At 42.8% G+C, this 13,745-nt stretch overlaps 1 protein-coding gene across 4 annotated transcripts in view; it reads left to right on the plus strand.

Annotated features, from left to right (window-relative positions):
* The window catches only part of STS (steroid sulfatase), a 499,782-nt gene that overhangs the window by 360,650 nt on the left and 125,387 nt on the right, over positions 1-13,745 (plus strand). For all 4 annotated transcript variants that reach the window (XR_012504613.1, XR_012504612.1, XR_012504611.1 and 1 more), the window contains one exon: positions 9,252-9,354. The gene's annotated coding sequence lies outside the window, so the exon portion shown is untranslated. The remainder of the gene's footprint in view (positions 1-9,251; positions 9,355-13,745) is intronic.

The raw sequence follows: 13,745 nt of genomic DNA on the forward strand, positions 1-13,745 counted from the left end.
TGTTGTTTCTGTTTCCGTTTTTCATTTTGCAGCACGAGGGATAAGGAATCTCAGTGAAGCGCAGTTCTACTTTTGAGACTGACCTACCCGTCCCCTGTTTATTAGTGAGCCTCTCTTGTTCAAGTTCTAGGCAAACATTTAAAAGTACAGCGAAAAAACACCAGGAAGAGTCTCACAGAGCCATACTTCTAATAGAATCTTTGCCCCTACGTGGATTTTTCCCCCCTAGGGAAAGTCTTTTACTAGCAAAGGGTGACTCTCTAGAGTATGTTGCTATAGTGATGCAAATATTGCAACAGAAAGTGAAATAAAAAACACGCAGGAAAGGTTTATCATGGTCTTTAGTCTCTTTTTTGAAGTATTAATTATCATAAAATTGTTCACATTCGTAGTACCTTAATATTTCTGATTGATAAAATTTTTAAAATAGTCTTTAGAGATAGATTCCTAATTTGAGAGAAAATGTCCATTCTGCAGGAGCTGCAGTGGATTTCCCTCCCTGTATTTTCATCTCACGAAGCTGAATTCACTGCCCATGATCACTCCATACTTGGTATGAGATTCATTGGGATCTGGAGGAACAGAATTGTCTCCTTGCCTCTGTGGTCCAATGTGTGTTTGTTACATGTCGAAAGATAATGAAAAAATACTTGGTAAAGGAGATAGCAGTCCTATCTTTTTTTCTCTCTGGTGGAAAAAAAAAAAAAACAGACAGCACTTACTTAACATTCTCAGATATATGGCCCCACATATTTTGTCTGGTGAAAGGGGGAAAAAGGATATTAGGATACGGTCTGTGAGTTTTTGACAAACAACCTGATACAGCACATACTTTGCCAAGTCTGTCAAAGTGAAATAGTTGTGGAAATAGAGCAGGTGATATTTTATGTGTGCTTAGGTTAAAAATTGGAGTGGGTTTCCCTGAAATATGATTTCCAAGTTTAGAAGTCATTATGCGTGAAAGCACTCTGTTCTAAGGAAAAAGGGCTTCCCAGGGAGAGTTTGATGGGCAGAGGGTCAGACACTCTTGTGACCGTCGTGTTTTGTCTGCATTCAGTAAGCTACGCAGAGACATCTTTTTATCAGTGTTAATGTCCTTTTTTAAGATTACTTGTTATAGAATTGTCTTTCTTCTTAATACACTTTCCCTCTGTGCAGTGATTTTAAGAAACCATTATTCTTCTATTTTTTTGCAATTATAAGATTCCTGGCATTAAGTATTAACGTTTCATTTTTTTCTGCATCTTGACCAATTTCTTAAGATATTGCAGTAACTACGAGGGAAAACTATGGAGTCAGTCTGCTTGGTCACTTATGTTAGTTGTGCCCTTAATGTCTGGTCTCAGGCAGGTGACTTACGTTCCAGGTTATTCAGTTTATTTTGCTATAAAATAGGGACACCGCAAGGACCTATGTTATGGTTATAGTGAGGTTTTTCAGGAATATATATGAAGTGCACCGAATGTCACACGGGGTGCAGTGAGCAATACAGAAGTGTCTGCTATTATTGTGATTCCATAATGCACCTTTTGCATTTGCTTTGCAAGTGTCAGAAATCTTTTGGTTTTTGTTTTCTTATTTTTAATTCAAAAAAATTTTTTTTAATTGAAGTGTGGTCAGTTTACAATGTTGTGTTAATTTCTGATGTACAGCATAGTGATTGAGTTATATACACACACACACACACACATATGTATATACCTTTTCATATTTTTTTCATTATAGTCTATTACAAGATGTTGAATATAGTTCTCTGTGCTGTACAGTAAGACCTTGTTGTTTATCTACTTTATATACAGTAGTTAGTATCTGCAAATATTGAACTCCCAATTTATCCCTTTCTACCTCCTTTCCACCCCAGTAGCCATAAATTTGTTTTCTATGTCTGTGAGTATGTTTCTGTTTTGTAAATAAGTTCATTTGTCTCTCTCTCTCTCTCTCTTTTTTTTTTTTTGGATTGCACATATAAGTGATATCATATGATATTTGTCTTTCTCTTTCTGGCTTACTTCACTTAGTATGATAATCTCCAGGTCCATCCATGTTTCTTCAGATAACATTATTTTCTTCATTTTTATGGCTGAGTAGTAACCTGGTGTGTGTGTGTGTGTGCGTGTGCGTGTGTGTGTGTGTGCATATAACTTCTTTATCTAGTCATCTGTTGATGCAGATGTTGGCAGTCTTGATGAAGATTCTCTTCTTGGCCAAACAGTAGTCATACCCCTCTGAGTTTGACTAGGCTTCATGCTTGAGCAAGTCCTCCAGGAGCACAGTTTTAGCAAAAATTCCGTCAGTGTGTTTTAGCCAGAATCTCCCACCCTTAATATCTGATCACTGTCCTCAAGTCGTCCCCCCTCCCATCCCCTGGGTGCTATCCAGTCACCCTCCCCAAACCTCAGCAAGAAACCAGTTAGGTCCTTTTAGCAAAGGATTCCCCTACCCTCTTGGTAATTTTCCATCCACCCCGGCCGCACCTTACACACTCTGCTTTTTGGCTTTCCTTCCCAGGTTTGGAGATGATCCCAGTGTCTGTCCCCTACTGTGAAACTCTGCAGTAGTTCCTGTATGTTCAAGACAGTCCTGAGTAAAGTCTGCCTTACTGTTTTAACAAATGTCATGAATAATTCTTTTTCTTAATAATCTTTATCTTAGTCCCTCTAACCTCCATTTCCTTAAGCTATCAAAAAAATGTGGAGTAGAACTACCATATGATCCAGCAACCCCACTTGTGGGTTTGTCTGCAAAGGAAACAAACCATTATCTCAAAGAGATGGCTGTGTCCCCATGTTGACTGCAGCATTGTTCACAATAGCAGTGTTCACAATAGCAGTGTTGCCATATTATTGAAAGAACCTGCATGCCTGTCAAGAGATGAATGGATCAAAAAATGAATAAAAAACGATACACACACACCATGGAATATTATGTAGCCTTTAAATAAAAGGAAATACTGTCATTTGCAACAATGTGGATGGACTTGGAGGGTATTACGCTAAATGAAACAACTCAGACAGAGAAAGACAGATACTGTATAGTATGACTTATGTGTGGAATCTGAAAAGCAGGGAAGTTAAACTCACAGGAACTGATTGTGGAATGGTGGTTGCCTGGGTCCAGGGGTTGTGGGAGATCGTAAGGGGGTTAGTTAAAGGGCACAGACTTTCAGCGATAAGATGAATCAGGTCTGAGGACTGAGTGTGTAACACGGTGGCTGTAGCTGACACTTTTGGATGCAGTAGTATGTAACTGATCCTTGACGGAAGACTCGCACTTAAATGCTGTCAGACACACGCACAAAAGGTAAGTATGTTTCAGGGAACCCTTTCACAAAGTCTGCGTGGTCAGGTCATCACAGTGTGCTCTTTAATAAGCATTGTACATTTTACTTGTCAGTTACACCTCAGGAACACTGAGAAAAAACAGAATAAATAAATACGTTTATTTATTTGGGGTAGTGTTGACCAGATCTGCTATGTCAACATTTGATTTGCCTTTATTCCTCGCTATAAACAGTGATTAGTAGTTTTTTTTTTGTTTGTTTGTTTTTTTTTTTTGAGTCCACATAGAGGAGTGACTTAAATTCAGCCTTGATTTTCAGCTTGAAAAAGAGAGCAAAATTACAGCCTTACTTTGGGGAAAATGAAAGATAAAGACAGGCAGACCACTTCCAGATGATGCACACTCTCCTCACCGACCCATTTACTTCAAAAGTGCTAGTGTAGCAGAGGGTTCCTTTGAGGGCTGGGTTGGAGGAGCCCCTTTACTCAATTTATTTACTTACCTGTTTCCTTGAGGACAGCACAGAGTACGAGTCATCTTCGTAGACTCTGTCTCCAGCACTTAATACACAATAAATGACTCTTTTTTTTTTTAACTCAACACATTTTAAGAGCTGTTCTTGTGAGCATCTTCTGATTTAAGTGCTTGCTAGGAGTGCAGCCTCTACTGACGAGTTGGGCGGCCCTTCAAATCGAGTGTTGAGGAGGGAGACGCTGAGGGAGAAGAGGCGACTGCAAAGGAGGCAGGGGGAGGAGCTGGAGGTAGCACGGGGACTGGGGAGAGAAGGATGGGCGTGTGAACCAGGGCAGGGGAGCGCACGGATGCACACGGAGGTCAGGAGCGGGTTCAAAGGCTCACACGAACAGCAGGCAGGACAGTCAGCCCTGGTCGTTCATTTATCAAACAGAGTCCGGGGAGGGCGTAGCTCGGGGGTACAGCACGTGCTTACTGTGCAGGCGGTCCTGGGTTCAATCCTCAGTACTTCTGTTAAAAATGAATAAATAAACGTAATTACCACCTCCCCTCCCCACAAAATGTGGAGGGTGGGGTTAGGTGAGGAAGAGAGGAGTCAAATGCCAATCCCGTGTTCCCTCCCATCCAGGGTGACAGGGCGATGCTTTCTGTCAGTCACACAGCAGGAGGGCGTACTCTCCAGCGCTCAGGACAGATAGCAATGAGATGTCCAGAGCTGACTTCATAGGTGAGTCCTCAGGACAGGTGACAACGTCTGGGGAAATTGGTGACTCACCAGGTTGTAGAAGCCGGTGACCGTGAAAGGAGGACCAGGGGTGGTTCAGAACAGAATGCTGCAGAGCTGTGTCATTTCAGAGGGTTTGGACATCTTGGTGAGCCAGAGGTGAATGGAAGGCACATCCACGAGAGAGTGAAATGACCAGAGCCCCACTATGTATGAAAATAGGTAAAAGACAGATTTCTTCTATGTAGGACAGGGGACCGTATTCAATGTCTTGTAATAGCCTTGAATGAAAAAGAATGTGAAAACGAATATACATGTGTATATGCATGACTGGGACGTTGTCCACAAGAAACTGACACGTTGTAGCTGACTGTACCTCCGTAAAATAAAATAGAAAAGCACCCTAAAAATAAAAAGGGGAGAAAGGAATGGAGCCATCAGGGAAGAAAGGAGAAAATGAGGGGACACAAAGCTGAGCGAAAGGATGCCAGTGTCATACTCTGCAACTGCTTCAGATATACCCTGAGGACCAAAATGTGTGTGCTTTTTTCCATTTATTTCATTATAGTACTATTTGCATACAATAAAAGCCCATTTAAGTGTTTGCTTTTGTGAGATGGAGAAGTGTGCCCTGCTGTTCAGCACCACTGTCAAGATGGTTCCATTAGCACTCCTGCTCCCCCTGCCCAAAGATGCTCCTTGAAGCATCCCTTCAACCTGTCTCCCCACCACCGGTGATCTCTTCACTGTCCATATGGTCTTGTCTTTGCAAACATATTACATAAATGCAACTATGCAGTGTTTATTTAGTCTTTGAATCTGGCTTCTTCCCTCAGCATCATACGTATCAGATTGGTCCATGCTATTGCATAATGTTAGTAGTTCCTTCTGCTTTATTCCGGCTGTAGTATGAATACATCAGTGTTTATGTATGCATCTCCTGGATGAGGGGCATGTGGACTATGTCTGGTTTTTTGTCTCTTAATTACAGAAATATGATTGGTGTCCAGTGCAGAAGATGCTTTCGTGAAGTGGCTGAGATGACAGCCAGACATGGGAGTTGTGTGGAGAAGTTGTCAATTATAGATTAATATTTCATGAAACTTGCCTGTGGAGTAAGGGATAGCCAGAAATCTGTAGTTCTAGTGAGAAATAGGGTAAAATGAAGATTCTGTTAGATTTATTATAGGAAGATAAGAGGTGTTTGGACATACAGATATTCTGAGGGCAAATACAGGGTTTACAGTTTCTTATTCTGTTTCATTTTGTTTTTTGGGGGGGGTTTATATATATATAAAATTTTGCTTTTACATTGTTGCTGAACTCAGATTTAGCTGATTGCTGCTCAAAATTCAATAATCAAGAAGCAAGTGTCAGTATAAAGGAAAGTTGCTTTAATCAGAAAAGCCAGCAATCTGGGGAGAAGGTGGACTCATGTCCCGAGACCACCTGTACAGATTCTGCTCAGTCATGACAGTTTTTAAAGGAAATAGAGGAAAGAATCTCGGTGAATCATCAAGGGAGGCAGCCAAGCTCTGTGTCACTTTGCATTGTGTGTGGGCTGTCTGACTTCATGGTCTTTCTTCAGATGTGATCATGTACGAATGGTCTGCTTACAGGATTTCTAAGTGGGCTGCTGAGGTAGAAAGCTAGTCATTCTTTACTTAGCTCTTCCTTCCTATGTCTTTTAATCTAGGGGAAGAGTCAACAGGTCAGGGAAGGCATGGTGTGCATTTAGTAGAGCATGAATCAGGAGTTAGGTTCAATGTTACCTAGCCATCTCATTTTTATAAATCAGGTTTAAGGGGGACAGAAATAGACAAAGAGGAGGGGGACAAGAGGGCTGCTCGCAACGTGATACATACTCACCTGAAAGACAGATTTAGTAGTCAGCTAAATCGTCATCTAAAGACAGCAGGGCTCGCGGGAGAATCGTGGGGAGTGTTTGTCTCAAAGCCCTTTGAACTTTGTAACCTGGATGATAACAAAAATAAATACAATTATATCAAAACCGCTGGCAAATGAAAAAGACACGTACAGTGCTAATTTTAAAAGGATGCCAGGATGAGTGTAGAATATTGTCTTAAAGTTAAGAATGATAGCTTGATGAGGGGGAGTGTACAGAAGGTTTTAGAAGATAAGGAAAAATGCACCAGAGTCAGGGAGAAACAGGTAATTAGTGTGTCCAAGATGGGGGAATGGCTGGCCACGTGGGCCAGAAAGAGAATACAGAGTGAGTGGGGATTGTGTACCTCTGTCTTTTTTCCTGTGTGCTTGATGGTTTCAGCTGTGTTCCTGTACTTTGCATTCCATGGCTGTGACTGGCTGATATGAAACATTAATCTCTGGTGTAAAATTTATATGAACCAGTGCAACTTTCACATTCTACTGACTCCGTTCCTCCAATGAGCAGTGGCGTACAAGCCAATTTTTGATACAGAAATAGGCGTGTATCACTAGAAAGAATGATCTCAAAGGTACAGGAGGGAAAAGCTTGCAGAAGGGAGGTCCCAAATAATTTAGGATCAGAGAGAGACCCCATACCAGTAGTTGTGATTAGTTCCTTACCCCTAAACTCTTATTCGGAGTTCCTCAGGTCTACTCCATTTTACAAAAGGATCATATTCAGTAACTTACAGACGTCAATTTTAGTTCCCACGGTTAATAGGCAACATTTTCAGTTGCTGAAATCGTTATCTACTGTTTCTCCGCGTTGTCGGTCCATAGCTCATAACAGCCGGGAATGCAGTGTCACACTGTAGGGATGTGTTGGGTGCATCGTAATGTGGTGAGTGTAAAAGCTATCAGCAGGTGACTTCTTTACAGTCCCTTCTAAATGAAACGAGAGAAGGATTCTGTTTCCTTCACTTCGAATTCTAGCACTGGCCCCCTATCTGGCCTGAGAAGGTGATGTAATGAGAGCTTAGGAGATGAAGGAAGGGAAGGAGGGAGGGAGGGTTGCTGCACCTCACACCTCGTGGTACAGAATCTGAAACAACAGCCCAGATGGCCTGTGTGCTCATTGTATCTGGAGACACACTGGCCTCCGCTCTGAACTTTGGTCTCCTTAATTGTTAACAAAAGAGAGAGAGATGGGGTGGGTGGAGAGAAAGACAGAGAAACTGACCTACCTGTACAGATATGAGGATTCCAAAAACGCATGTGAAATGGTTAGCATGAGGGGGTGGTGCAAAAATGAAAGGTACTGTTAGCGAGAGTAACGAGAAAACGCAGCAGTAGGTGCACTAGATGTTGGAGATGAACGGAGCTGTAGGGAGGGACACTCTCTCTCTTGCCCTCATATAATTTCCCTGTCTCAACCCCTTGCTGGCTCTTTGCCGTGCTGTAGCAGTGGAGTTCCTAGATGTGTGTTTAACATCAATCGTGGCAGTGGTTGGCGACCGAGGGCTCTTCCCCCAGGAGACATCTGGAGCCCTTGTTGGCTGCCATGACTGGGTGGTAGAGATGTTACTGGCATCTAGTGGGTGGAGTCCAGGGTCGCTGCCAAACATGTTACAACGCACAGGGTATGTCCCCAAAACAGAGCAGAATCCGGTCCCAAACATTAATAGCGCCAATGCCTAGAAATCCCTGAATTATGATGATCTAGAGACCTCTGTTTGCAGAAAGGACACATTTTGCAAGTGAAGGTCTTCCAACAGGGACACGAATAATCTGTAGACATACTCAAAGCATAGACTATGAGTAGACTCAACGTATTAGTTGGGAAAAGGAATCAAGGAATGAAACAGAAACTTTCTCAAATAATTTTGTCCCCATCTCTAATAGATCTCTAATAGATGTTGTATTAGTTGTGTAAATAGTAAGGCAAGGTGGGAGAGTTCTAGTCTGCTAGGGGATTGTAGTAAAAGCTGGAGATTGACTATTCAGGCACCCGATGAAGCAGATGTGATACACTAAAGTGGAACCTGCAAGAGACTGTAAATCAAACACTGGTCTTTCAGAGAAGGACTTACCACCTTTACGCACAGAATCCTGTTAGTGATGTTAATACTCAGCTTTAATCTCATAGGCAGTGGGTGAGTATCAACGGGAGAATGATTTCATTTACAATAAATGGTAAAAGTTCTGGGTCATAAAACACAGTCTGGGTCATAAAAACACACGTCAAAGGAAAAATGTGGCTTAATTTATTACCTCAATTTTCTGCCCGAATTTCCCTGGCTGTTGCTCTTTTTATTAATTTTATGATTTGGGGGTTTATTTATAAGCAGAATGCTGTCCCCAAATGGATGAACCTGTTTACTAGTAAATCAGTGAACGGTAAACACTGCTATAAAATAAATCAGGTAGTTGTGAGCCATCAAAAATGAAGAATTCTAGATCTCCCAGGAGAGCATTTTGGTAGGTTACATCAGCTAACTCCAGTCCTGCACCCATGAGTCAGGAACGATGGTCGGTTTATGAGCCTTGCAGAGCACACATTTTCTTTCCCCTGCTCAGCCCAGCTCTCTCGTAATAAATAGTTAATTGGTTTTGTCCTGTTTCACTCATTCTACATTACTCTTTGCAATAATCACATTTAGATCCGTAGGTTTATGGTTTCCTTTATTATAAACTTTTCACTAGTTTAACCCCTCATCTTTCCTTTCTTAGTCATAGAACACACCCAAAATAATGACAACAAACTCAGCACAGGTATTTCTGCTTTTTTGTACTACAATTCCTTTGTTATATTTATTACCGTTAATTATTTCCTTAATCCTATAAATGTGCTTAACATCTAAAAGTACATTGTTTTTTCCTTCCACAGAGGACTCCCTAGGAAATTCCCGATACAGAGCAACAGCTCCGCTTCAGAGAGTCCCGTGAAAAGCTGCGTCAACGAAATCCGAGGAGAATCGTCCTTGAAAAAGGTGAGGACGCGTCTTGTAGAAAGAATTCGCCAAATTTTTGTGCAAAGTTTCTACCATGTACTACACACAACACATAGATAAAAAGTCAGATAAAATGAAATGTGCCTTAAAATTAAAGTGAAAAGGAATTGCAACGTTTTCGATAAGAATGCATAACATTTTGCAGATGTTCGTGGTATTTCTAAGCAAATATAGTTTCTGTACCTTAATGATCATCAAACTAGCGTATGCTTTTATTTATCAGCCTTTCACTCTTTCTCTTTTTCTTTCTGCTCGTGAGACTCTCTAAAGACCCACTCGGAAAATACTTGTTTTTCCTCCAGTTGGCTCTGAGCTTGTCTGATTCATACACTGAACTACCCAGGGAAGAAACGGTCCCCCAGCTAGACACGCTTTCAGTGCCTTCCTGTGCAGATAACGCTGCTGCGTTTGACTCCGGAGGGGCATGCCATGCCTGTTTCATGTGTTAAGAATGTTGTCTGGGGTCACTGATTTGGACACCTGAGGGAGCATGTGATCGTCGCATAAAGGGTAAGGGGAAGAGCCCTGTGGGGTCCCTGGGGCCGCCCCCTTTTCCCACCATGCACCTTGTCAGGACGAATGAAGACGCCTCCCCCGGCTGGGCAGCCCTGCAGGGCTCGGATGCCTCTCGGGCACCTCAGCGCACCAAGTAGAGAGCCCTGCTGAGTAGACGTGCTGCCTGCAACATGGGGGACGTGAACAGGTAGTACAAGACACAGGCGAAGAGTAACTTTCGGTGCCTCTGGGTCACACCTGTTACTTCCTGTCTGGCTGTGTCTTACACAGTTACATGCTTTAATTAAATACCTGATTTGCTCTTCCTGAAGTGGTAGGGCGTGTTGGCCATAGCGCTTAAGCATCTCACTGGCTACCTATGTTGTTGAATATCAGCGTGGGTCTAGGTAAAGTCAGAGAAGGCGGGGACATTCCAGAGGTGTCCAGGGCTCTTCGCCAAGGGACGAGGTTGTGGCTGTCTCCCTTCCAGAAGCTGTTAGGCACGTTTCTGTTGTATGCCGAATTGCTAGAACACGTTTGGTGGCGGATAATACTGAAAATGTGTGTATGAAGACACAGGTTTTCCGGAGAGCAGAAAGGCAAGGAGTTTGACAGGCGTGTTTGTTTTGAATAGCTGTTACCCATTCACCCATCGCACTCTCTTGACTAGAGCATCCTGGCTTCTTTTAGGGCGACGACAGGCTGAGACAGCCCCCTTAACCTTCATGGCATCCCAAGGATGCGAATGCATAACCTAAATGAGGGCAGTTGGCTCTCTCTTTAGGGACTTTGGATATTAAACAGTAGATAAAGAAGGGCTGCCGGGGACTCATGGCAGTAGTGGTACCCAAGTGAAGCAGTCCACCAGCCCCTGCCGCCTGCATCTTAGAGATGCCTTCCTTGTCAGGGCTTGGCTCTCATTCTCTCTGACCTTATTTTTGTTTCTTTGTTTTTATTTACTTAAGAAAAAAAAATTTTTATCCCCGTAAGTTAGCTAGCATTGGTTTGTTTCCGGGGGACCAATACTCCAAAATTGACAGTGCCCATCACCGATTTCAAAGAATCACAGTTAGTGAATATGAATGACTTTCAATCTGTTTTCAATCTGGTTGGAAACACTGGACTGTCCATTTTCTGTTTGTACATTTTTCATCATCAAGGGGGCCCAGTGCAGAATTTTCTTCTTATAAAACTTGTATTTATAATGGGGATTGCATGAATAACTGTGAAGGTTTAAGATGAAAATTAGACCACTTAGTAAGTACAGCTTCTTCCAACAAATGACTCAAAACAACAGACGCCGAGGAGCTGTCTTTCACACTGTAGGGTTCATTTCGCGTGGGGAACCAGCTGTGGTGATGGGCAGTATTAGTATTCCTGTCTCCGAGTCCCCCCGGTGGAATGAGGTAGGGCTGGCTCTGCATTCAGTCAGAGGCAGAATAACAGGCATTCTAGTAACAGGACGGATAGGAACGATTACGGGCAAACTCACTGCGACACATTGTAAATGAGGCCATAGTGGTCGAGACCAAAACTGATGGGGCCATCACCTCGGGTAGAAATTGAATCCGAAAGTCCCTGTGTGGGCATACATCAGCACGCTGTCAAGAATTAAAAGAAGAGATGGATGATTGATTAAGTTTGTCAATAGCCTGTGACGGCTGACTTCTCTGCAAACCAATGTAATGACTGCCAAGTGAGTGGACTTGACTGGTAAGTGTGACTGTTCCGTACTGGGGTACTTTACTGGCTGTTTTTATGTTTTATCTTCCTCCTTCCCAACGTTCTGAACGTTAGGCCTTTTGGAGTTGCTCATTGAATGTGAACAGGACCAACAGAAAACATAGGCACTGGTGAGAAAGCCCGGTGAACGATCATTCTTGGAGGTCGCCCCTTACAACCTGGGCTCTACACCAGCTTTCTTTGGGGGTTGAGTTAACAGTTGTGCCAGAAAAAGCTACAGTCCTCAACTTGTCGGCTCTTCCTTTATGATGAAGGATCGGAGAGAAAATTCCAAAAAACTGCCTGGGTCCCCATCAGAAGAAACAGGGATTGAAATCTAAGAAAAACAGAACGTTAAATGTTTCAGCTGCTCTTAAGTGTAGGGCCCCTGGGTCATCTCCAAGAAATCCTTGCCCAAAGGCAATGAGACAACCAGCTGAAAGCGTCCAAGGGCAAAGCCGAGCTGACTGTGTATTCGGATGGCTGGCTACGGATCAGTGGGTTATGATTCGTGGCCCGTGGAGGTGCTTTGTGTTGGGGCTCACAGCCTTAGAACATATGTTCTCCCATAGTCAGCAGCAGAAGGAACAGTTCAGGTCAATTAAAAAACAAAGACGAAAACCTGTGATTAGGCACGTGTCCACTTAAGAAAACTAATCTAGGCTGATGCTTATTCCCTGTTTCCATTTTGTGGCTGTTCAGGGTTAAATCTCAAACTTCCTCAGATTCTCGCGCCGTGAAAACTAACGTCTCATCGTCTGCTATTTTATTTTTAACTACAATACCCACGACTCCAGTGAGCTATGAATCAATTTGTTTGCATTTCCTCAAATTGACAGCCCTGTCTTGATTAATGTCTAGGGTACCCATTTTCTTTAGAGTGTACCTGTCAAACTTTCAGGTTTGTATGAATCATCTGAAAAAGTCTTTAAAACGCAGATTCTAAATCAGTGGTTCTGGCGCCTGGCCTGAGATTGGGTGTTTCACACGAGACCCCAGGTGACGTTGCTTCAGTTCCTTGGAGTAGCAGGCTTAGGTCTTTTTCTGCAAAGCACCACACAGTAAACATTTCAGGCTTTATGACCCAGAAGCAGCCAGAGACAATGCAGAAGCAAACATGGCTGTATTTCAATCAGGTTTCGTTATAGGCACTAAGACTTTGAATTTCACAGAATTTTCACATGTCACAGAATATTCTTTTTAATTTCTCCCAAACGTTTGAAAATGCAAAGAAAAAAAAAATTTAAATCCTCAGTTCTTGCAGTGTATAAAAGCAAACACTGGGCCAGGTTTGGCCTGGGGCCATCATCCGTGGATGTCTGTTTTAAGTCAGCGTTGGGTCTTAGATTGAGTTGTCCGCAAGACACGGAACAGGCCTGAATAAGGAAGATGGCTTTCTGAGCCATCTGCAGCTGTGGCTTGTTCAGAGGAGTTCTCTGAAGGAGCAAAGGCAGGGAAACATTTCATGGACATTTAAAAAAGTATATTATCCTGGTGATCTGTCATGGGAGAGTAGACAGTGTGGCACATTGGAATTTCCACATGTTTATCTTAACTCCTAGGAATTATGTTTAGATTAGATGTCAACGATCTGTTGAATTGTTGTCTATTTAATGTTATGGTGCAGTCAGTGGGACGTATCAAATGCAGATAGCAAGGTTTAATAGAAATCAATCATCGTCTAGTTATGGTGCGACGGGAGCTTTAGGACTTGACGGTGGTTCCTCCTCGTGCTGTATTTCCGTGTGTCCATGCTGCCACTGCTATGACAAAATTAAACGTTGCATCCATCCTTATATTAACGTTTTGTCTCAGGCAGATACTTAGCTTGGGGACATCAGAAGGTCCCTGGTGTCCTGACAGTCTCCAACCCTGAGGATGTAGCCCTGTGAGCAGACCACGCCGGATTTCATTCCCTTGGCCTTGACTGTGGAACACCCTAGCTTTTCTCCCAAATGTAGCCGCGGAGAAGGGTGGCTTAATCCCGGAGGAGTAGAATCTGTGGCAATTACAGTCCTGGAATCCAGCAGAGAGAATGCCACTTCATCAAATCTCACAGCGTACATTGAAAGTTGTAGCTGCATTAAAAATACTGCTAAGAAAATGTTTCGAAATGTCACTTTGACCATGCCCATCTGTTGTAAGACACGCGC

This window comes from Camelus bactrianus, chromosome X, assembly GCF_048773025.1.
Source record: "Camelus bactrianus isolate YW-2024 breed Bactrian camel chromosome X, ASM4877302v1, whole genome shotgun sequence".
In the NCBI taxonomy this organism is placed as follows: domain Eukaryota; kingdom Metazoa; phylum Chordata; class Mammalia; order Artiodactyla; family Camelidae; genus Camelus; species Camelus bactrianus.